Genomic DNA, 25948 nt, shown 5'->3' with positions numbered 1-25948 from the left:
TCGTAACCCTGGCCGATCGCCGCGTATGTCTTAACCTTAAGAATGATGATGGAGTAGAAGCCAGGTGTGCAGACTGGTGTCCATGTGGGATGGACAAAAACTATGACCAGAAGATGGTGGTGTAGAAGCCAGGTGTACAGACTGGTGTCCATGTGGGATGGACAAAAACAATGACCAGAAGATGGTGGTGTAGAAGCCAGGTGTACAGACTGGTGTCCATGTGGGATGGACAAAAACAAAGACGAGAAGATGGTGGTGTAGAAGCCAGGTGTACAGACTGGTGTCCATGTGGGATGGACAAAAACAAAGACCAGAAGATGGTGGTGTTAGAAGCCAGTAAGTACAGACTGGTGTCTTTGTGGGATAGACAAAAGCAACGCCCAGAAGGTGGTGGTGTTAGAAGCCAGTGAATACAGATTGGTGTTCATGTGGAATGGACAATTGACTAGTCAGATGAAATAGTAGTGGCCAGTTGAATTGTGGATAGCCTCAAGTTTTGAATTTTCCGGGAACTGTGAATGCGGTCCGGAAATGGCGAACACATTTGCTTCGATTCGGAAACTGCGAACGCGGTCCCCTGGGGTGTAAGTCAATAACAACAGCCTGACACACACACACACACACACACACCCACACACACACAGACATGCCTGTCGATTTTAGAACCTCTCAGTGACATACGTCACTCGGAGAGGTAAAAAAATTGGTCGAGTTCCAAAAACTTTCCTACCCCCTTCCCCTCAACCTAAAGCCGCGGAACACGGACGCGGGTGCTTGAATCTAGTTCGGCCGTCTACCGCCGCGAGCGTCTCAGGTTTTGGAGGGAAAATTCAGAAACCGCTACCAGAGGCCAACCATTGGTGTGTTATCAAGAATATTCACTTTCGCCAAGTGAAGAATTTGGTTAGCTCAGTACGTCTTCTAGTCTCATCTCACTTCTGGTTATAACGATCTAAAGATGAGTAAACCGCAATAAGTTCGAAATTTTGACATGGGTCGTTCAAAACCCGTAATTACGCAACTATTTTCCACGCGATTCCAATGACACTTGGAGCTATTACTCTATGCAGTATTCTGGTTCTCATGGTACCTACAATTTTAACCAATCTTTAACAGAACTCAAGTAAAGTTGCGCAGGAAATCTGATCAATAATTTAAAAATTTTGAAATCGACGCGTATTTCTTTCAAAAAAATATACCAGAAAACCTCAATGATTTCTCGAGGTTTAAAAACTTCAGCGGCATCTAGGCCTTGGCGTCAGGGGGTAATATCCAAACAGGGAAAAGAACGAAACTTGGCTCCACCTTCTTTCTCAATATACCTTAAAGAAAAGCCTGCAATGTTTACGTAACGGAGCTGAGTGACTATAGCTAAAGGGAAGGATATATGAGAGAGCTGCATGGTTTCCCAAGAAGTTCTATTGCTTCTCGAATCTTCGAATCGTACAGGTGTAAAAAGAAGATAAGGATGCTCAGCCGACCAGAAAAAGGTGACTTTAATGTATTTATCTATGCTAATTCAACGGGGAACATGTTAAAAAGATTGGCCAGGGTAAATATTTGATCCCAGACATATAAACTGAGGTCTCAACTTCAGATTGGAGGCCCACATACTTTTCATTTCTTTCTATCTCTTTAATTAATTAAACTTATGTATATTCCCAGAACGTAACGTACGTTGATGCCGTTTAATTAAAATTAAACACTTTAAAATTACGAATTTCTATATAGTTCGGGGTCAGCATTAAAGTTCAGAATACACTTTTTAACTCATTCAAAACAAACAGGGCAGAATTGACTTCTAAATATCACTAATCTTTACATAAAAGCGTCGTACGCGCTATCGTTACTACCTGTTGGCTCACTTCCAGTTATTCGCATTTGCTTTTGACAATACAAATAAATCTATCATATAAACATATTCCAAAATGCGTGAAACAAACTAAGGAATGGTTGTACAAAAAAAATTACGTCATGTCTCCGCAAATAAATCTCCCAATAAGAATTCGTACCGGGTGTAAGCGTCATCCCTATGATCCCGGTAATCCCGAGAGGTATTTCGACTCCCCCCCGCGCCCCCGCCATTCGTGTTTCGTACTCAATTGTGGATTATGAGATTTTGTTGGGTTGAAGAGACGAGAGATGTTTTTGTTACAAAAAGAATAAAATCCCAGGAGGGGGGAGGGAAAAAATATATATATTTTCCAAATCAACGTATCGTATCCTACAATACACCGAGACGTTCGTACGTGTACCTTTGAAGAAATGATCCTAAAAATAGGATCCTATAGGATCGGGTCATCCGCTTCTTATCAAAAATCCTACTCCTCTCCTCTTCCGCCAACACAAAAAGCATAAAGAAAAAAGAATATCAGACGATTTGCGGCGGCGATGTAGGCGCCCCCTGGCATTAAAAAACGATATTCATTTATCTGAGAAACAAACCGTAGCGGCGAAACTACCGTGCGATACAACGAAAGGGAACAACATATAAATGCCGATCATTTATTGCTGTTAAAATTGCAGGAAGGAGATCTTAAGGTTTTTTTTTTATTCATTTTAGTTTTCATGTAATTCTAGTTGCTCAATTGGAAATTGAGTTAATTATCTCTACAACTAATTGTTACTAACACTTGTTGGCAACGGGTATTTATAAATTATTACTATGACTTGGCACTCTTTCATACTGGAATACGTTTTGGAATTAAGGTAAAATCTGAACATTTTGATTCGCGTATTCACGAACACTCGCTGGTAACTGCAGTCTTAACGGGTTTCGCTTTACGTTTTTGGTTATGGGCAGCGAGGCATTGATCGTTTTCGAGTCTCATGGAATGATATATTTCTATTATAGCCGTGTCCTTTTCCCCCCGTGTTCTCTCTCTCTCTCTTGCACTGGCAAAACTCGTTGCCGAAAAACAAACCGCGAAATGGTAATTGCCGAAACGTCGCCCAAAGGAGAAATTCTTGCCAGGCAATAAATGAGCTGGAAACTTATCTATATTTATATATTTAAAGAACAATGATATTTATGGGGGGTAAAGCCTCCATTCCGCTCATCCGGGTTCTTCATCCCCATCCCCATCCTCCCGCATTCATTAATCTTTTAAAAACGACGGACCAAGACTTAAGCCATAATATTTCGGATTTTGACGTATCGCTTTAATAATAGAGAGTTTAAGCATCCCCTAAACGCGTACGTGTAGCTACCTTCCACAGTGCATTAGACCAATGCATTGCCAAAGGTGGCTACACGTACGCGTATAGGGGATGCTTAAACTCTCTATTGACTTTAGTACGGATTTTGCCAACTAAAACTTCAATCGATTATGAGGGGGCGAGGTTATAATACTTGGAGAAATTACTCTATGGATTATCTAGTTTATAACGGTATCTTCAATTTCAACCTGTCTATTTTACAACCAAAGTTTCAGCCGAAAAACTAAATTAACAAAAATAAATATTAAAATGTATTAGCCTAATTCATCTTATTTTTCAAAACGTCATTCAAAACAACTAACTAACTAAACTTATTAAGAAAACACAATATAAAAGTTTAAAACCCCTTTGAGGCTTAGGCGGAAGTTCTTTGAATCTTTGACAAGCCCCCCCCCCTTCCCTCTCCCCCAATTACCAAAATCTTCAATAGCTTTTTGATAATTGAAAATGAAAGACCGCGTACGGTACGTAGCTTGACCCCTCGGGTAAGTAAGTACCCGGGCAGGCAGGCACACTTGGTAAAATGATCTTTTTCAAAAGAAAACGGGTGAAAATGAAGCTTCTCATTATGTCAGGCTAATCTTCCTGGAAGCTTAATACCTGATTATGATAGGTAAATTCGTTCCAGGAAAATAAGCCTCTTTTCAGGAAATTTCCGTCAGGAAAACTCTTATTCTTTTAAAAAGAAAAGGATATAAAGTTCCCAATATTGACATAATTTCAACATAAAAAGATATAGGAGACTCGAAAAGGGGTTGGATATTTACCATAAGAAAAAGATCCATTATATTGATAGAGGGGTCTAATAATTGTTATAAGAAGAGAGAGAGAGAGAAAAAGCGGGGTAACTACAATATAAATAAATTAACAAGTAGAAAGAAACATCCATGGAAAGAATAATAAATATTAGAATGGTGTAGTCTGTCCAATATAATAAATAAAGACAGTAACTATATCCCTTGTCTAATAAATTTCGCTTCCTAATAAATTGCATCCGAAAGAAAAGGTTAAGCCTGATCTCGTTGCACGTATACGAATTCATTCATTTCACCCAGGAATAATTTCCTCTATAATATTCCATAATAATATACAGGGTTCATACCACTTTTGGAAAACAAATTTCCCTGAGATTTCCAGGTTTTTCTCCACATACTTCCCTGAATTTTCCAGAGTTACGAGCCTCCAAAGTTTAGTGTAATGCTATTCCTATGGAGGGGGTTGTTTGTTTACGTTTCGCTTAATTACTCGGCCCCTGTTTGTCGTAGCCCTAAGTTTTTAGTATGGTTGGATGGGGGACAAATTGGACTATAACATACGCAAAGGACATCCCCGTATCTCTAATATAACCAGAGTTATGAGTCTCCAAAGTATAGTGTAATGTTAATCATATGGAGGGTATGTTCACAAACATTTTGCTTAAATACTCGTCGGCCCCTGTTCGACGCAAATTTCCCTGATTTCCCTGAATTTTAATAAAAATTCGAAATTTCCCTGAATTTTCCATGAGGTTTTTGTCAACTATTTATTTCCCTGATTTATCCAGGTTTTCCCGGTTTTCCAGGTTTGTATGAACCCTGATATATTGAATCAGAGCCATTATTTAAAATACCTTCAAACTCGACAAATATTCATTAAGGTATTTAATAAATTCATGATAGACAAGCTATTTGGATGTTATTATCATTAAGGCGGCCTTTATGGGAGTGAAGGCTCTGAATTTCTAAGGGGGTTTAAATATTATATTATACGGGATGCTGGAAGAAGAAATTCCGCATCTTCATAGGATACAAAAAAAATTGAGATTATGTACGTGGGGATTGTTAGAGGCTGAGGGGGCTCCTTGTCAGTCTAAAGCTCCCAACAGAATTTGGTCTAGCTTCGGTATTAACGTCATCTCATTATAAAGTTAGTAACTTCAGAATTTTTTTGGTTTTTCCCGTATACACTGCACACTGTATATTCTTTCTTAATTATCCCCCGCTTTTAAAATTAAGACCAAAGTTTCCCCCAAAGTTCATTAAGAGTTTGACTACTTTATTATTATTTTTTTTTTTTTTCATTTAGTTTACTTTTGGTTCCCCTAATCAAGTTTTAAAATTAAATTTTTGTAAGTGAAGTTTCTTGATTAAATTTAGTGTTTAAATTATATCGCGTTCGTTGAAGTAGAAACAATAGAGGGAGAGTGTGGACGTACGAGAATAAAAGGTCTGACTTTAGTCAAATTATATTTTCAATCTTGGGAGCCATTTTGGTGGTTATTTTCTTTTCACGCGTCTTTAGCCCAAAATTTCGGTACATTTCAATAAATATCTAATCCACATTTTAGATTCATAATCTACAAGAATCAATTCACGATAAATAGAAGCGTATGCTAAATTGTTAAATTCAACTTCAAAAAGTATGTATGTACCATTAAGTAATGAATGAAAAAACCTTTAGGGAGAGAAAGAGAGGCAAAGAGTTTCGCTGATTCAAACGATTTGAAAACGTTCCCCCCTTTTAAAATGCAACGAGAAAAATATTTGAAACCGATAAACGAAGCTGGCGAGCTAAGCTAATTTGAAAAGCAAAACTTAAACGGATGCCAAGCTACTTTTAAAGAAAAACAGTTAAATCGAGCTAAATCAGCGAATAAACCCTTGAAACGGAAGGAACTAAAACGGATGTAGATAGGCCAGAGAGATAGAGAGAGGGGGGGAGGAGAGAAAATTCCAAACCTCATCCCAAATTTTTTTTTCTCACTCTCTCTCTCTCTCTTGGGGACGAGTTCCGATCATATATTTATCCATCCAATATCTACTTGTCATTTCAAGTGGTAATGAACTGTAAGAATACGCTTAATGCGCTCGATCAATAAACGAGATATTGATAATAAACAAATCGATAAATAAAAAACAATATTTTTGAGGTGAGGGCGGGTATTTCAGTATCTCTTTAAACTTCCTGAGCGAAAACGACGCGTCGAAGGAAAAAAATGATTTCGAATATATCGCCGTGGACATGCAGGATCGCGTTATATTCTTTATCGGTCTAGCTCGTTTTCCCTCAGCTCGTCCAGTGAAAATGGTATAATCAATGCGAAGAAGTAAACCATTTCAAAGTAAACGACTCAATCCTGATATCGCTTCTAATACAGAGTTTACCGTATTCACTTTAGGTGATAGCCTTCGTGGATAACCAATGGTCAATCGTTATAGTTTTATACAAGATTCCCCCCATATAACCAAACCGGACGGACACAGACTCGGGGGTTAGTGGATGGATAAGGTGTATATAGATATATGTAGGGGAAAGGCGGGAAAAGCGTATATGGCGGGAAACCTCCTCCGTCATTGTCTTCCGTAGTGTGGGAGGGAAGGCACGTGCATTGACGGAATTGCCAGCAGATGCGATTGACGCGCGCGCGACAGCTGACGGTGACATTGGAGAGAGCGCGAGAGCCCGGGAATGGAGCTAACACCGCGTGCACCACCAGGCTATTCGCGCGCCAAATTCATTCCCTATTTTTCTCTTCATTGAGATAAAAGGGAAAAAAGATAAAAAAAAAGAAAAAATCCCGCCTCCTGTTTTATCTTCTTCCGTTCCGTTTTCGGGGGTCCATCCTTTTTACGAACGGGAGTCAATATTATTATGTAAGACAAGAATTCAACCACCACTCTCGCTCGCTCCATTTTAAAAACTAGTTCTTCCTTAAGAACCGCACCGAATCTTTAAGAGGGGCGTGGGAAGGAGCTAAATTACGCAAAAAGAGAAAAGGCACTCTCTCTTAAAAACCCTTTATTTTAATTTGTTAAGTGCTTTTTTATCTTAAATGGCAAGAAATGATCCTGGCTTAGAGATTGTCTCGAAAGCTATAGTAAATTTTAAAGAACACTCTAAAGAAGCCTCCCCTCTCTCTAATATTTATCAATTGATGTAAAGAAATCTTAAGATATCGTGTTCGTTTCTGAAAAATGGGTGCATTGTTTTACTTCAAAAAACAAACTTCAAATACGATAACAACGCAAAGAGTTACTAGACTAGACCGCGTTTTGTTTATTACTCGCAGACACACTTAGTAGATCATACCGTGTAAATAAAGAGGCTATTCTTTTATTATATTCGGGGAAACGTGTCCCGGCCTTTGATAAAGGCATTTTAATCAATAATTCAAGACGTAGACGATAAAGGGAAGAAAATCTCGAACGATATACTCTATCTAAAGTACTTTAAAGTAGCGCGTAAATTCGGTTGAATAAACTCGAAAGGAATAAAGTGAAATAATAATTCTAAGGCCGCCTACTCGGCTTTAATTAAAAATATACTGCATACGAAGAAACCTAGGCCTCGGTTGGTCTCTCACTAAGGTTCCCTATTAAAACGAAACCATTTTAATATTTTACAGTTCTTTTCATTAAAATTTTACCGAAACTTCCGACTTCCGAGTGCCAAATATAAGATCGTAAAAATTCTCTTAAATCGAGATTGACATTAACGTTAAAATAAAACATCTATTTGCCCCTGTAAAGTATGTTTTCTCGTACACTTATACGTGTTGCGGGTAAAACGTTTTACAGGCGTTCTATGGGATACTAATGTTATCGTTTGCCCCTGTAAGATACTTATCTTCAAAGCACGCGGTGAAAGATGAAGAAAATGGTTAAAATGTTAAATTTACCTTTTGACAAGTGTCCAACCCCTTAAAGTTACTACTGTAAACCAGTCACGTGCGTCGCGCGTCTCGGATTCTTTTTCAATTTAAGTTTTTTAACTAAAACCAATACAACGGCTTATGTTACCCCACCTTTAACAATAGTGCAAAGTTAGATTGATCTGTGTTATAGTATCTTCTCTCCCCCCTCCCCTTAATTGCAAAGCGGGGCTTTGATAGGCTCTGACAGCGGATGCCAGGGGTTGACGTTGGGGAACCAGTTTCCTTTCAACGCTAAAGCAAAGGCGACTCTCTCCTCTATTCTTTTCTAGCGTCTTTTCACTATGGCTAAGCGACTGTACGTGCTTAGAGTTCTGAAATTAAGCGCTTTTTCGCATGTTGAAATACTAAAGAGGCGTCTGTAACGATGATGACTTTTCTTATATACGCTAAATTCCAGTCAACTTGACGCTCTTCACGACAGAACAAACGAGGGTACGAGACTCGCTTAACAAATTTCAAAGACAAATTAATTTCGTCTTGATCGACTTGTTTTATGTCTCGTGTCAAAGAAGATTATTATTTTTTGTCAGATCTCGTGAATTGGCCATATGTCTAATCAGCGCCACTAGCGGATGGTCTGAAAACTACTCCCATAGAGTCTAGGTATATTTAAGCGGGTTTGCAGAATTTCCGTCAGATGGCGCGGCGTTCGAGCCACCTGGCGGAAATTCTGCAAACCCGCTTAAATATACCTAGACTCTATGGGAGTAGTTTTCAGACCATCCGCTAGTGGCGCTGATTAGACATATGGCCAATTCTTTTTTTTTTTGTCAAATCTCGTGAATTCTTTTTTTTTGTCAGATGTCGTGAATTCTTTTTTTTTTTGTCAAATCTCGTGAATTCTTTTTTGTCAAATCTCGTGAATTCTTTTTTGTCAAATCTCGTGAATTCTTTTTTGTCAAATCTCGTGAATTCTTTTTTGTCAAATCTCGTGAATTCTTTTTTGTCAAATCTCGTGAATTCTTTTTTTGTCAGATCTCGTGAATTCTTTTTTGTCAAATCTCGTGAATTCTTTTGTTTTGTCAAATCTCGTGAAGTAGTTTTTCTAAAGTGACGTCACGTGCTAACTAACGCTCTATGACGTTTACGGAAAATACAAACCCATCTATTTTTTATCAAAAAAAAAATAAATAAAATCTGTCTGGAGTCTTTTTGAGTGGTAGACGTAAGTTAACGATTCTCACGTGGGAATAAAAAATAAATAAATAAAAATCACGCGCAGAGAGTTCAAAGGTCAGAAGCTATTCCTGTCCCTAGAAGGGCCGTATATACACAGACCCATCCAAAAAAGGGGACTATTAGACAAGATTAGCAACCAAGGCACGAAACTCAATTTGACACGAAAGAAAAAACGATAAGATTTCGGGATGAGGATGGCGAGCTTGCCTCCAATTTTTAGTAAGAGACAAAAAAGAGCCCGCCAAAAATTTATTTCTCCTCTCCATTAGACCCAAAACGAAATAGGCTTAAAGTGGCCTACACATTTTACTTCCTCTCGCGGGGGTTCAATAAGAAGCTTATTTATAGGGCGAGACAAAATTCGAGCATCTACATTCATAAAAGGGAAAAGGGATTATTAATTAAGACGTATACTTTGCTAATTATTTCAACCTAATTGGATTTTAGGCAAAGAAGTTTTCGCTGGGTGCTTGGGAAAGAGCACTTTCATATTATGAAAAACTTTCCCTCGCTGCTTCTGATACGCGAATATATTTCTCCAAGGAATTAAAGTTTAAAAATAGGCTTAGCAAATTTTTGAAATAAATTATTTTTCTCCAAGGAATTAAAGTTTAAAAATAGGCTTAGCAAATTTTTGAAATAAATTATTTTTCTCCAAGGAATTAAAGTTTAAAAATAGGCTTAGCAAATTTTTTGAAATAAATTATTTGTATCTTTTAGTCGGCAAGTATAATTTCGTAGTCACAATTTAATTCCACGCCATCGGTCTATTTCCAAAGGGAATATTAAATACAACAGACTTTAATTTAAAATATTTTAACTAATCTGGGTAAATCCGCCATGACGTTTAAAGCTTATATCAGAGGTCACCGTGGCCATGGCGAAACCGCGTTAAATTAATTTTAATATAATATAAAAAACCAATTTCTTTCCAATTTAATTTTTTGTAACAATTTTTTTTGGTAAATAATGCTAAAAACCCAAAACCAAAAATATTTTGAATATCTGTCATTGTGATAAAATACAATAAACGTCACTGATTTAATTGATATTCCCTTTATAGAAAAATGTTCTGGAGTAAAATTAAGGATTTGCGTGAAGGGTTTTATCTGATTGGTCCATTTGCATCTCGGGAGAAATTCCACGAAAGCTTAGGAGGGCGCTACTCAATTAAATCGCCTTTCCCCTCGGTTTCTCCCCCCATTCTATCCTTTATCCCTTCGGGGTCTGATTGTCAAGTTGGGGGCAACTGGAATGGGGGAAGCGGGGTGGGGGGAAAGGGATGTAAAATGCAAACACCCCAACTTCCCCCAAAGGAAAACTAACCATCCCTCTCTCCTCTTCCCCATTTCGTCTCGTGTTCAAATGAATTGAACTAATCTAGAAATGTTAGGGGAACTAGAGATAATCCCTAAGAAAATCTTCAAGGGCATCAACTTTGTATTTATTAAATCAAATTGATTGAATAATACCAGTTTCTATAGTCCGCATCTACATGTATGTTAGAGAGATTTTGGATAAGAGAGATCTAAAAAGAAGAATTGGTAAAAATATAACACGAATATTGAATTATTCTTCATACTGGATTTCATTCTTTACGCAAAAAAAAAGAGATATTCTTACGTTTTTTGATAATTCACGTGTGCCAGGAAAATAAATCTCGAGGCGCGTGAACAAAATTAAAGGTTAAAATAAAACAATTCTCGCGCAAAAGAAAATTTATCTCGTGTCACGTGATAATTAAAATTTTGATTAAAAGGAAAACATTTCACGAGAAAGAAAAATGAATCTCGTGGCAAGCGACGATAAAAATGTCAGAAGTGAGATGAGACCAGAAGTACTGAGCTAACCAAATTATTCACTCGGCGAAAGTGAATATTCTTGATAACACACCAACGGTTGGCCCTCTAGTGGCGGTTTCAGAATTTCCCTCCAAAACGTGAGACGCCCACGGTGGTAGATGGCCGAACTAGATTCTAGCACCCGCGTCCGTGTTTCGCCACTTTAGGTTGAGGGGAAGGGGGTAAGAAATGTTTTTGGAACTCGACCAATTTTTTTCTCTCTAGCATAGGCGCGATTGAAGCGGCGTAAAATCCTCAAATTTGTTCACTAGTGCCAGGATCTATTACCAATGCTAGAGCCCTTCACTTCTAGTCTCATCTCACTTCTGGTAGAAGTGAACAAATTTGGTTAGCTCGATACTTCTAGTCTCATCTCACTTCTGCTTCAACTCTTATCTCACTTCTGAAAATGTTTAGGAAATCTCGAGAGATACGAAATGAACAATTTCGGTTAAATATTCAAGGAATATTTATATGAATTCGCGTTAAAACTATTGGCAAACGCCATTGGCCGATACAAAATTCATTAGGCCTTTATCTATACTCGTGTTGACCGACTTGATCAGAGGTACACATTCACGAAGCGTTCGGCGAGCCTGGATTCCTGGAAGCGAACGCTTATACGCTTTAGACAGGCCGCTTATCGCCTAGCAAGCTCGGGGCCATATTTGCGATAGCTTTTAACAAACTTTCCAAGCATCAGCCCAAACCCAACTCCCATTTTGTCACGAGTTCTAAAATTCTACCGTCAAAGTTTAAGTTTAGTATCTTTAGTAATCTTCTTAAACGAGTATATTGGATTTTTTTCCTTTACTTTATTTCAATTTTAAAACTTTGGGGATTTTGTTTCTCTTAACTTTAAAGGGATTATGTTAGGTTATCTGGCAGTTAAAAATAAGATAAAGAAAAACTTCCTTAGATAGTCTTACTTATTTTACTATTATATCTCTTTAAGTAAATTGAAAAGTAAAAAAAAAAGAAAAGAAAACAGGGGTTTATTGCAATATTAAAAACCGCATCTTTGAACATTGTTTCGTATTAGTCTTCGTTTTCCCCCATAATCCTTTTCGGAAAGAAATAAAAAATAAATGAATTCAATTCTCTAATATAAACCTATTTCCTTTGAAATATTTGCTGAAGATATTTTACGAATTTCGCCAAGGCTTATTTAAATAATCCTCGAAAGGTTTTTTTCAATTTTAACAGAGCATCTATTTCAACCAAGGTAACTAAGACTAGGGGTCGGATACTCTCCAAGAAATAACAAATGGCTATGAAACGTAACTATTTTTTCCTCAAATAAGTTACTACATATTATAAAAGTATCCGACACCTCGTTCCATTTAAGCCCACGTGCAATTTGAACCCCCGTCTCGCGCTACACCTTTGAAAATTGAAACGTCTCGTGCGATTTAAAACCTAGGAGTATATTATTCGTATTGATCATAGACCGAGATATATTTTGGACAAAAATAAAATATTTTAACCTACATTTGCTAATTTGAAATGGGATTCGTATATCGTATAATGATACCGTGTTCATTTAAAAGTGCGTATGGTATATATGTCTAAATTACATAACAAAAGGATTAGAGCTAACGATTATATTTCAGAAACAGCGTGTTAAATTAAGGCGGGGGAGAAAATGGGGTATGCCGCGCGGCGGGCCAAAAATATAAAAGCGCCAGTATTATTAAAATTTTCCCCAAAACTTTCTCTTTTGAAATTATTAAATAATACATCAGACTACCATTAAAAGCGTCACTCCTTTCTACAACCCCGACCCCATCCCTCCCTTTCGACCCGAATTTTAAAATTATCATTCAGAAATTAAGAGAATCGATATGAACGGAAGAAGATTAAAACTTAAAGGATGAAATTATTAAATTTTACCTTTGACCTTCGTGGTCTTAATAAATCACATGAATGATTAAAAACAACTAGATTAAAATTTAAATTAGATTAATCAATAACTATACTTCGAGTTAATCTACTGTCAATAACATTGCAATTTTTCTTAAATTACATTCGTTAAAATCTAATTACAATCAACGAACATTTTTACCGAGTAATTAACCCGATTCCATTTACCTTAAAAAAAAATTTAAAAAATTAATAAATAAGACTATTTCGTGTAAATTTACTTCCGATAAAGATGGGTTAGTTTGCTTGAAAAGGATACGACGAGTTCAAATCTGTTTCCATAAAATTCAAAATCAGAGAAAAGCGGAGGAGAAAAGATATAATTTCGAAAGAGGTATTGCCTTACCCCCGACTAACAACTAATACATCATTTAAGCGAGATTTAAAAGAGGGGGGAGGGAACCTAAAATAAAGGATTAAAAGGAGCGGACCTTTCAAAAACACGAGTGATAAGTGATTAGAAGGAACCGCGGGAAGTCCCTTTCTGAAATACTCATTAGGGCATCGGGAACGTGCGGCGCCGCCAAAAAGATACAATCCCCAAAAAGGATGTACTGCGCTCTCTAAGCCTAAAAGATGCTCTAAAGCCAATGTCTATTCTAAAGGCAGAAGTGAGATGAGACTAAAAGTACTGAGCCAACCAAATTCTTCACTCGGCGAAAGTGAATATTCTTGATAACACACCAACGGTTGGCCCTCTGGTGGCGGTTTCAGAATTTCCCCTCCAAAACGTGAGACGCTCGCGGCGATAGACGGCCGAACTAGATTCAAGCACCCGCGTCCGTGTTTCGCCGCTTTAGGTTGAGGGGAAGGGGGTAAGAAATGTTTTTGGAACTCGACCAATTTTTCTCTCTCTAGCGTAGGCGCGATTGAAGCGGCGTAAAATCCTCAAATTTTTTCACTAATGCCAGGATCTATTACCAATGCTAGAGCCCTTCACTTCTAGTCTCATCTCACTTCTGGTTAAACCAAAACTTTTCCTAGTTCACTAAAATGACCCTATCTTCAATTAGCCTTATTCCTGATCAGCGCCATCTACCCATAGCGGTGACTTTGAGAACTACTGTAAGCGGCAAGCCAATCAGATGTCGCTAAAATCTGGTGACGTCATTTTTGGTAAGACCCGAGAGTGCCAGTCAGTGACGTCACCAGATTTTAGCGACATCTGATTGGCTTGCCGCTTACAGTAGTTCTCAAAGTCGCCGCTATGGGTAGGTGGCGCTGATAAGGAATAAGGCTAATTGACCATATCTTTTGTTCTAAAACAGATACGCACAAAATAAAGATACCGTTATAAACTAGACATTTAACAGAATAATCCCTCCTAGTCTCATAATCCCTAGATTTAAAATAAAGTCGCGACAATAGGTTGAACTTCTTGTAGCAAATAAAATTCGGACATCCAAGGTACGTATAGTATATTTAATCCTAGTATCAGTACGGTTCCGCGCTCGCTATGGACTCGTTACGAGTGACCAGCTACAGCCGGATAGGAGAGAGAGAGAGAGAGAGAGAGAGAGAGAGAGAGAGAGAGAGAGAGAGAGAGAGAGAGAGAGAGAGAGAGAGAGAGAGAGAGAGAGAGAGAGCATGTTGGATAACCACGGAGCTTCAATTGGCCGAGCACCCAATAAGATAAGATAAGCGAAGCGGGAGGATGGAGAGCGGTGGGGGGGGGGGAAGGATGTGATCGAACTAGGGAAGAACTTTTCGATCCATCACCAAGACGCCAAAATCTTAGCCCGCAAAGTAACGAAGGTGTCTCGCTATTCCCCCCTTTTTCCTTTTTGAACAACTTGGAACGATACTTAGCTTGATAATTGCGCGCATATATCAAATATTCGACAGGCCATCGAATCGACCACGTACACAGAAATACTAGCGACAAAATAAACATCTACACCTTCGTGTTTTACCCATAACTTGGATTTTCATCCCAAAACCTTTTCCTTTAATATCAAAAGACGAATACTTATTAACAAACTCAACACACCACGTGACTCCCACCATTATACCATGAGACTGACCATAGGAACGCGCTAGTCGACCAATCTCACCTCACCACTAGATAAGTCCTATCAAATATCAGAAGGCAACGGAACTAGACGTTGAAAATTAGCAGAAAGGAGTTACTTGACCCCTGGTCATTAACGGGAGATCCTTAAAAGGGGAAATTCTTAAAGAGTAGTATTATCGTGGACCTATTATCATCATCCCCAATGGAATGTCCGAGATGATACGATAGCCAAAACGAAAACAACATTGGAAGTGGAAGACTCGGCGTCTTAAGTAGTAAAGGATATCTTGGAGGAGGTCGCCCACACACACACACTCGAGGTGCACATTCTTTTCCGAGAGAGGTTCAATTAAAAGACGCGGTGCAGAGAGAGAGAGAGAACGCCTATGATACTGAGAGGGAGCGAAACTTTATCCTTTAAAAGGGTCGCGGGTCCACCAAAAGCGGGTCAAGATAATTCTCCATCTCAAAGATTTTCCTAATTAGTTTTGTCACTAAGCCTCAAAGGAATTTACATCCACCCCCTCTTTCAAAAGTTATCTCATCCCCCTCCTTCCCCCCGGTTCGCGAAATTCTATACGATAAAAGACGCGCGATGGCGAAATTTCTAGAAAATTCTATTTATCTTTAATCCAACTAATTTAATCTACTATACGCGTTTCCTAATACTTTGAGTTTGAGCGGATCTCCGTTATCTCGCTCGCGCGGGGATTGACATTAAAGTTCAACTCAAATATGCATTTGGCTTTCTTGTGTTTTCCCCTGTCAATTGCCCCTGTAAAGTATGTTTTTCATACACTTATACGTATGGCGGGTAAAACGTTTTACAGGCGTTCTATGGGAAACTAACGTTATCGTTTGCCCTTGTATGGTACTTATCCTCAAAGCACGCGATGAAGGATTAGGAAAATTGTTAAAAGGTTAAATTTTCCTTTGATATTTATATTTTGACAAGTGTCCAACCCCTTCCCATTACTATTGTAATAATGAAGTTATCAAGTTTGGTGAAATTTTTAGGTTTCAAAATGGAACTTCAATAGACTACGGGGAATTAATTTAATCTCCGAGGTTCACGATACTCGGTGCAATTACTCTACCGAATGTATATTTTCAAAGAGTATCTTCAAATTTGACCAAACTTCGTTAAAACTAAAGTTAAATCCAATTAAATATAACCCTATACGCGACAAATCCAAGTTGATTTAATATAATTTATAGCATATGCGGAAGAAATATCAAAACCAGATCACGCTCGGTGCATGCTGAAAGAAGCCCCAAAAATAATAATAATTTCCGCGCCATTTTGGGGTATATATAGTATAGTATAGTACATACGGGAGCAGGATGAGGGGGTGGCATCGTAAAAAAGGCGGGAAAATTGGCTGGAGAAAGGAATAGGGCCAATATATGGGTGTTAAATTTCGGGATAGAAACGAATACGACTCCCTGGTGTAATATACCGCGTAGCGAAGCTAGTAGCTAGGAAAGAGAGATCCGAAAGCTAAAGCCGTTCCAAGAAAATGAAAAGGAATAAAAACGAATAAAACCTTCATACCAAAAAGGTACGAGATTATTAAAGGTGTTATAACTCTAGAGCGGCTCATCCGCGCAACCGAAGTGTTGTGTTGTAAATTCCCTCATCTCAACTCCTCACTGTTCATGCGCCATACAATCCCTACTTTCATCTTAAGCCTTGGTTGGTACGAAATTACATAAAAACTAAAATACAATATTATTAAATAACTTCTACTAAGAAATTAATAATCTAAAGTTTCTGATATCATTAACTTCGGATTTATTTATTTCTCGCGATTGGCATCGACGGTACACCATAGGTGGCGCTAGTAAGACGGAAAAAGAAGAGATAGTGAAAGTAATTCTAAGCTAAGCCAGAATGGTTCCCCGTAAAGCGGCTTAGCAATCCGGAACTTTGTAAAAGAACACAATAGGAAAGGTAGACCAATTTCCTTCCTCGGATATCTTCATCCTTATATAGGTAAGGATTCGAGAGAGATTTCCTCTTGGTAAGGAGGTCCGAACGGAAGAAGATCAAGAACCACGCACGTACCACTATCGCAACCCAAGATTGGAATTGCTTTTGTAACGGATAACCCCTACCTATCCTAGCCTTAAAACTTTTAAGAATTTTTAACCCCTTTAAGATAAATTTTTAACCCCTTTTTAAGTTAAGAGTTAAATTCAGACAACGTAAGTTTCGAAAAAGTTTCAAATTGAACGAAATAAAGATTACTCGGAATTCTTTTAGATACCTTTTTTTAAATTATTCTAAGCCTATACTCTATGGGAGTATATTCTCAACACAAATCTATACGTCTGGAGGGGGACATTTTTTCGCAACTATGTGTTTTGACTGGAATGACGGATCATGAGAAAGTACAGGTTCTCGATCGTCTGAGTGGTCGGATATTTAAAAAGAAAAAAAAGAAAAACATATATGGCTTATTTTTGTTGTTGTTTTCTCTTTGAAGACATCGCAAATATTCAAAAGCCGGATTTAAAAATGGATATGTTATAGTTTGTTCCTTTCTTTTTCAAATCTCACGAATTCAAAATTTCTTCTAAAATTGTAGTCCTTGAGTGGCGGATTTACAATTGAGGTGAAAAAAAATTCAGTTTTCGGTGGTATAAGAGACCACCGAAGTTCCTATGAAAAAAAAAACCGGACTTTCCAAGGCACTCAAAGAATATAAACAAATAATATAATAATATAGACGTACGCCGTCTAGAATCAAAATAATAATAATAATAATAATAGTAAAGAACCAGACGTTTGATCTTATTTATAAAAAGTACTTCACTTCATATTTCAGGAAAGAAATTAATCCGAAGTTATCAGAACCGTTTACGTAATAATACAAATAAACCAAGTTCTCTTACAACCATCGACAGTTTCCTATTTATTTACTTCTACGCAAATATATCTCCACTGAATAAAAAAATCCTTTTAAATTTAATAAGCATTGCTTTTGGCTCTTTGGGAATTTGGTGAAACTTCTTTAGACTCGGTTGCGATTGAAACAAAAAAAAAAACACCAAAATAAAAACCCCAAACTCGGTTTTTATAAACTCCCCAAGGCCTACTCGGTTTTCATTTTGGTCAACAAAAAAATGAAACTTCAGGGCGAAGTTTCTATATGCATATAATGGGCCATTGGTAAAAAATATGGCATGAAGATCTCACAGGAAAAATTCTGTAAAACTGAATTTTTGACCAAAAAAAGAAAAAAGTTCTCAAATCATATTTTGAGTTAAGACATTTTTCATTTATTTTTTAGAGCTAAAGGGACAGTGAAATTCTTAGAACCAGCACGCCGTATATACCTAAATCTATTAAATTATCGATAATATAAGACGAATATTTGACCATTATATAATTCCTTTAGCAATTTACTTATGAAAATCCATCCATTTCTTGTTAAAAAAAGAAAAAAAATCGAGTCATATTTTTTACCGTAAGAACAGTTTTTCGGTCACGCTTGTAATAAAAGGACATTATTCTCGACGTAACGTCCCTAGGCTCCCCCATTGGTCCCTCCCTCTCCAATACGACCCTCTCACGAATTAACTAAAAACCTCCCATGAATATTGACTAACTATCCATATTAAAACACATGAACAAAACAAAGAAATTAAAATAATAATTTCATATTTTTCAGTTGTACTTTAGTTGAGTGAATTCAATTCAATTAAAGGCAATATTCATGGACGAAAAAAAGGGATAATAAATTCATGATAGGAGCGAATATATCTTTGGGGATAATAGCCAATATATGACGAGTCTTGTTTTTTTCTTTTTTTTTGGTTCAAAAGAAAGGAGACGTTGGTCCAAAACTGTCACACTATTAATATCTATTCTAACCGAGGTAAGGTTTTAGGCAGAGAATATTTTCTCTCTCTCTGGTTTTGGGGGAGACCCAAAAAATATAACTGAAGTTATTGAATATATGACAAGACTTGGGACAATATATATCCTCGAGTATTTCAAGCTCAGTTTGCAATATATATTCGCAAATCTTTCAGGCTCTAGCGACACGATTTACAAAATTATTATATCTCGGATCGGAAATACTACGTAATGTCAATGTGTGAGCCTGGCTTAAGAGTTGAGCGCGGTTTACCAAGATTTGCAAAAGCAAAGCGTACTTAGGGAATTGAGAATATGAAATAAAAGATATAGCTTATAGAAAGGAGCTTCCCTCACGAGTATTGAACCTTAACGTTGATATATCGATCACCGATCAGGGACGCCGCCATTTTTATTCTTTCAATAAATAAATAAAAAAATAGGCTATATGGGGATATCAAATATAGAAGTGTATTTTATCGAACGTTAAATAGGAAAAATAAATAACGAATACCAAATGTACTTTGACGAATTTAAACCCCCTACGTAGAAAATACATGGACTATCTAACTAATACGGACAAGAAACCCAAAATAAAAATACCTATCATCTAACAACACAATATAATTTAAAACAAGTCGACCCAAGGGCTCGTAATAGCAGCCACATCGTTATTTATTTAATTAGCACACAAATAAAAAAAAAATTCAAAGAACCTTTCCTTTTAAGCTAAAATCTAACGATAACGAAAGCGACAACCCCGGCCACTACTACTACGGCTCGGGTCAAACTTAGAGCCTCATCGTATACTACGATGTGGCTAAAAACCGATAGGGCATGGCACCTACCTTACTACAATTTAAACTTTCATACACTACCCCTTTAAAATCTCAACCGACCGACTTTCCAATATACTTGATAATTCACACTCTTTTTACAAATATAAAGAAAAAGAAAAAAAGTTCTAAAAAGGTGTCGGTAAAAATGTAATGGGAAAACGGTTTCGCCTTTAAAAAAAAACTGGGAAAGCGAAAAATTGAATTGAGCCACTACTACTACGGCTCGGGTCAAACTTAGAGCCTCATCGTATACTACGATGTGGCTAAAAACCGATAGGGCATGGCACCTACCTTACTACAATTTAAACTTTCATACACTACCCCTTTAAAATCTCAACCGACCGACTTTCCAATATACTTGATAATTCACACTCTTTTTACAAATATAAAGAAAAAGAAAAAAAGTTCTAAAAAGGTGTCGGTAAAAATGTAATGGGAAAACGGTTTCGCCTTTAAAAAAAAACTGGGAAAGCGAAAAATTGAGGGAGAAATAGGGAATGCTGGGATCACCTATTGTTCGATTCCGAGGATCCTTAGAAAAAGTCGGAAGAAATCCAAAGGATTTAAAGACTAGAACCAAAAATACATATAAAAATGCCTCGAGCCAAGACGAATCTTAGCTCCAAGAAGATGAAAAAAAAAAAATATTCCGTTTTCAATGCCTTTCTACTTAAAAAAGAAAACCTCTCTCCAAGTCCTAGGTAGTCCTTTTCCATATCTATGGAAATGACAATCCGTATAATTCGGTTCGTTTCACGTTCTAGTTACCCATAATTCCACGCGCGAATGTGCCAGTCGTATACTCAACTCTAAAAATTCACCCACAAGTTAAATTTGTAAAACTAGATACAATCGGGGCGTATGAACACGTGAAAGTAGTGTTTGAAGCATCAACTCGAGTGTATTATGGCGTTCCCAGATTCACGCCTCAATCGTCATATAAGGACGGAAATAACTAAGACGTTTCTACAAGTCCCGAGAGAGTCAGGTAGAGTCCTTGAGAGAAACGTATTGTATGGGGAAAAATTCAATCTTAGAAAGGTGTCAACTTAACAAAGAAACGAAGGGGGAATTCTTTTAGTTCTCAGGTTGAATTCGGTGTCTAGTAATACCAAAAAGATTGCGAGGGGGTGGGGAAGGGGGTAGGTAGGGGTCCGAGTAAAACCGCAAAAATCCCAGCGCAATTACTTGGAGAGACAAGCGAAATATTAGAGTCTGCCAGGAATAAAACGGAAGTCAGAACAAAAAGGAAATGTGACAGAGAACCCTCTTCCATAGACATCGTAAAAGCAATTCGAGTAAAGATATATCACCGGGTTCCTATAATTTATCCCGAGTACTTTTGTAAACATTTCATATATCTATGAATGATACGGTATAACATTCGCGCTTTCTTATTGAATAAGATGGAAGCTACTCCGGTTATAATAGAATATAAGTATTTATAGTTATATATTCGTTAATCGGGTTATATCGGAATCGGATATACGTTTCGGGGGTGGGGAATGGGGTTCGGAATCCAATATATTAAAACGGTTTTTTTTTCTTTTTGTCTTTTTCGTCCGATTCCCTTTCCAGTCTTTGCACTCTGCCAAAACTTTTATTATTACGAAAGGATTATTGCGGAAGGCGTCAACTCCCCCCTCCCACCCCCGCTATCAGTTCCATTTTGGTTTTGGAGACGCAAGAATGTACTCATAATCCCTCTCTGAAGTTGTACTTGTACCAAATCTCGTAGACTTTGGTGTCATCACGAAACTAATCATTGTTTGTTTGTTCCCCATGGAGAAAAGTTCGTTATACAAAATGTTTTGGAAGAAATAAGTTACGGGCTTAAGTAATTTGAAATAATTTCAAAAATATTTCTGTTGAACCAACCGTACAGATTGAAGAGGGTAGATAACTATCCGCGCAAAAGTGGTACTCAGACATCGGGTATTGTTTGCCAAATTTATTAATACCAGAAGTGAGATGAGACTAGAAGTACTGAGCTAACCAAATTCCTCACTCGGCGATAGTGAATATTCTTGATAACACACGAACGGTTGGCCCTCTGGTAGCGGTTTCTGAATTTTCCCTCCAAAACGTGAGACGCTCGCGGCGGTAGACGGCCGAACTAGATTCCAGCACCCGCGTTCGTGTTCCGCGGCTTAGGTTGAGGGGAAGGGGGTAGGAAATGTTTTTGGAACTCGACCAATTTTTTTCTCTCTAGTTTTAGCGCTTGGGAAGCGGCATAAAATCCTCAAATTTGTTCACTAGTGCCAGGATCTACTAGCAATGCTAGAGCCCTTCACTTCTAGTCTCATCTCACTTCTGTTAATACCCACTTGAGTTTATTCGCAAATTAATATTTGTCATTTGAACAGATCTCTTTTATCAAATTAGGTCAAGAGAAAAATTCTACTTTGGTATACCGAACGTTGGAAAATGCATTTATTAATAAAACACCATCGAGTCAACTTAATATAATTCCCATTTACCAAATATTTGCCATTTAAACCAAGGTTTCAATATTTTAAAACTTCTCTACAGACTTATGTGTCTGAACTTCTGAAGTGGCATCAAGAAGTGATATCTAGTTTATTAGGGAGAAGATACCTAAGTATTCGCGAGGGCCATAGTCCCAGTCCCCCTTTCAAAATACAAGGGGGGATGTAAAAGGAGGCCGGCCTATTTCGCCTCTCCTCAGTCGGAAAATACTTAATTTTCGTCATTCGCGTCGCGCTGACGTGAGTTTTCAAGAAATAATGTAATTTAGAGGCGGAGATTAACTCCGGACCTACGTTTGGACTGGAGTTAAAGCTAGAAATGTGGCAAATTTATATTACCTTCTCCCTAATAAATTAGATATAACTTCTTGGTGGCATTTATAATTGAAATTATACCTGGCATACTTTATATACACATATATGCTTTAACCATCAAAAAAGTATACGAATAACTCTACATTCGCTCTACATTAATTTGAAAGCGGCGGAGAAACTAGACTTAAATATGTTATTACACTGCAGGCTCCCTCCCGAATGTACTTACAGGATTTTAGTATTTCAAAGCTCAAGAAAAGAGAAAGTATACGGCAGCTAGTGTGGTAAGGAATTTTAAAATCCCGGAGGAAATGAGAGGTCATGCTCCGGAAACGAAAACGATATACTCCTTTTCCTCCCCGCTGCTATCCCTGATGCGGCCTGCGAGATGCCGTTTCAAATTTAAAGATACCCCGCGTACAAGGAGGATATAAAGGTATAGGAGAAGTAGAGTTGAGAAGGATTCGTTAGCCAACCATAAAACTACGCTTCCCATAGTCTAAACAGAAGTGAGATGAGATTAGAAGTACTGAGCTAACCAAATTCTTCACTTTGCGAAAGTGAATATTCTTGATAACACACCAACGGTTGGCCCTCTGGTGGCGGTTTCAGAATTTCCCCTCCAAAACGTGAGACGCTCGCGGTGGTAGACGGCCGAACTAGATTCCAGCACCCGCGTCCGTGTTTCGCCGCTTTAGGTTGAGGGGAAGGGGGTAAGAAGTGTTTTTGGAACTCGACCAATTTTTTTCCCTCTAGCGTAGGCGCGATTGAAGCGGCGTAAAATCCTCAAATTTGTTCACTAATGCCAGGATCTATTACCAATGCTAGAGCCCTTCACTTCTAGTCTCATCTCACTTCTGGTCTAAAGTATATAGAAAGAGAAACCAAGGGATGAGAAGGATGAATTCGGTATCTAACTGAAAGTCGGAAACACGGAGCGTGCGGCAGAGTATTTTAATGGGATGAGGGAATCTGAGGCCTCTCCCATTCTCTAGAATTTCAATCTTTCAAGTTGAAAGTCTTCGGAAATTAGATGCCATTAGAGAAAGCGGAATTTCAATTCAGAGCGTGTTACTCGATAACAATGCCAACTTTAGAATCTCGCAAACAATTTTGATTATTGCTCACGATTTTTCGATATTTACGAATTCATGAATTTTGATTGAAACTTCATTCGCATATACGGGGATCTTATTTTTAATTATACTCGGAGCAATTACTCTCTCGAATGTCTCCTTACTCACGATACCTTTCAAATTAGTCTATCTGCCCCTAAACCGAAGTTGTTTGTTGAAATGTCAAATGACACGTGGCGCATTTTAATTTTTTTTAAAAAAAACCCTTAGATTTAAATATTAGTACTCGATGTAATTACATGCGTACGCGATATCCTCTTTAAGATGATGATGATACCTTCATCTTTCTTTTATCTATTTAGTCCAGAATCCGAGTTAAAGTCCATTTATTCTAGGCTATTTAAAACGCGATTAAAAAGTGTTCCCGAAGCTTAACTCTTAAGAAGATGTGTCCCGCGAGATCAAGATTGTTAAAAACGAATTGGAGAAGAGATTAAAAGCGGAAAAGAAAATTTTTGCCATTTCGGAAACCTTAACGAGCGCAAAGTACACGTTCATTAAAGTACTTAGAGACGGGGGTGGGGGGAAGAGGGAACGAAATCCTATTTAAAAAGCCTAATAAAATCTAGCTCATTTTAGAGCTAAAAAGAAGAATAGGAAGAAGAATCGAATTAGTCCAAAAAGTCCCAAGTAGTTAGATAAAAGACAGTAAAAAGGAGTAAAAAAGATTGGAATAAAAGATTCCGACTGTTCCAGAGAAATCTCCCAATCAATTCCAACGATACAGAATAGCCAATGAGGGCTCATGGACCGCCGCGTATTATAAAGAGGACTAACAAAAGAAGAAATTATTTCATTCCCCCAACGGAACTCGTACTTTTAAACACCTGGTGTATTTTGAAATTGATTAATTTTAGGTGACCTTGATATACCCAATACCGTAAAATATTTTTGTATACATCAAAGCGTTCTCCCAATTTTCCTATCCCCTTTACGATTTAAAGTCCATGCCCATGAGAAAAATCAGAATTAAAAAAGAACTTAAGATCGCGGTTTCAAATGGGTTGGGATTCTCCGGATTAAGACTTATTTTTAATAAAATTAAATTAAGTTTTAAAGTAAATTATTGTCAAAGACTGTCGATCTATTTCGCGACTTGACAACCACAACCTTAGATTTTGAGCCTCCGCTGCTTCAAGTATGCCACGAGGATAGTCCACCTCGAGAGAATTTTCTTATCCGAGAGGCAAAACCCCAAGAGGGACAGTGAGTGCAGACAGACACACTCGGGGGTTTTGAGACCAAAATATTTCATTTGAAATTTATTCCATATTTTAAGAGATAATGAAACCAAAGCTTAAGGGCGAGCGGGGTCAACTCAGGGTATCCAGCACCACCCGGCAATCTTGCCACCCATTGGGACCAGACCAACCCCAAACGAAATATTAGAAAATATAGCAGAGCTACTTGTTGACATTCCAGACATATATGGCTTACCATAAGGGAGTTAGGGGTTTGAAAATCATTGGAAATTCAATATGGAGTGTTAAAAAAAAGTAAACCCTAGGGAGTAGACCCCCAAATTTTGATCGATTTGAATTCGATTTCAAATATTCCCCCAAAAATAGTTACAACAAAATTTATCATTTTGGTGTTATCTTTCACGGAGACATCGAAAAATGTCATTAACAACTAAATTAATCAATAATTATGCTAAATTAGCTTTAATTATTCCCTCCCTCCCCCACCCGTTCAATTATTAAACAACAAAAAAAATAAGGTAACTTCTTTAAAGGGAGAGCGAGTATTACAGCGATATTTGGAAAAGTTTAAAAACTATTAAACTATTATTTTAAATTATTCAGATTAAAATTAATCCTAATTAACTAATTACTAAGTTTGAGTCAAATAGGGTTTTTAAAAACTGCGCCAACCAATTTGGGTAAGCGGTTCTCTAGGTTAATGCGTGTGATGGGGTTCGTCCCTTCCCCAATTACTAAAAATAATGTCGTCATAAAATTGGGAACAGCGGTTTGCACTCGCGCATATTAAACTTATAGCTAGGACTTTTTAGCTCGCATATTCGAGGAATTTTCAAGTAATTAGTATAAATATAATTTAAATGGGCTAAAAATCCCTCGAAATTTGCAAAATTTCAGAAAATTAAGGTACTTTTTAAACATAGCACTAGAAATACGTGAGTTTGAAGTACGAAATATTCTTCAAGAGTTGGTCGCGAACACTAAGTGTTAAGCAAATTGGGGTCTTACCCACGGTAACTCTACAGCAAGAAATGAACTTCTCTTAAGGCTTATTGAGGGAGGAGGTTATAGCCCCCGAGGGATGTCCGATAAAGAGAGGAGGGAGGCAGGGGAGAAAGGCTTAAAACCTTGTAGTAATTAGCCTAGATTAAAACAACGTCTTTAGTAGCTGAGCTGGATCGAAAATTTAACCGATTCAAAATCAATACGAGGCATTTTTCACACGAGAAAGAG

General features: G+C 37.6%; 1 protein-coding gene across 1 annotated transcript in view; it reads left to right on the top strand.

The window, feature by feature from the left end:
• The window catches only part of LOC149692760 (uncharacterized), a 61364-nt gene that overhangs the window by 31785 nt on the left and 3631 nt on the right, over window positions 1-25948 (top strand). The window lies entirely within an intron of this gene.

Source organism: Phalangium opilio, unplaced genomic scaffold (assembly GCF_054372755.1).
Source record: "Phalangium opilio isolate 3A_F unplaced genomic scaffold, DU_Popi_V2 ptg000024l_1, whole genome shotgun sequence".
Lineage (NCBI taxonomy): Eukaryota > Metazoa > Arthropoda > Arachnida > Opiliones > Phalangiidae > Phalangium > Phalangium opilio.
Note: the sequence above shows the minus strand (reverse complement) of the source record. Positions and strands in the feature narration are given on the sequence as shown.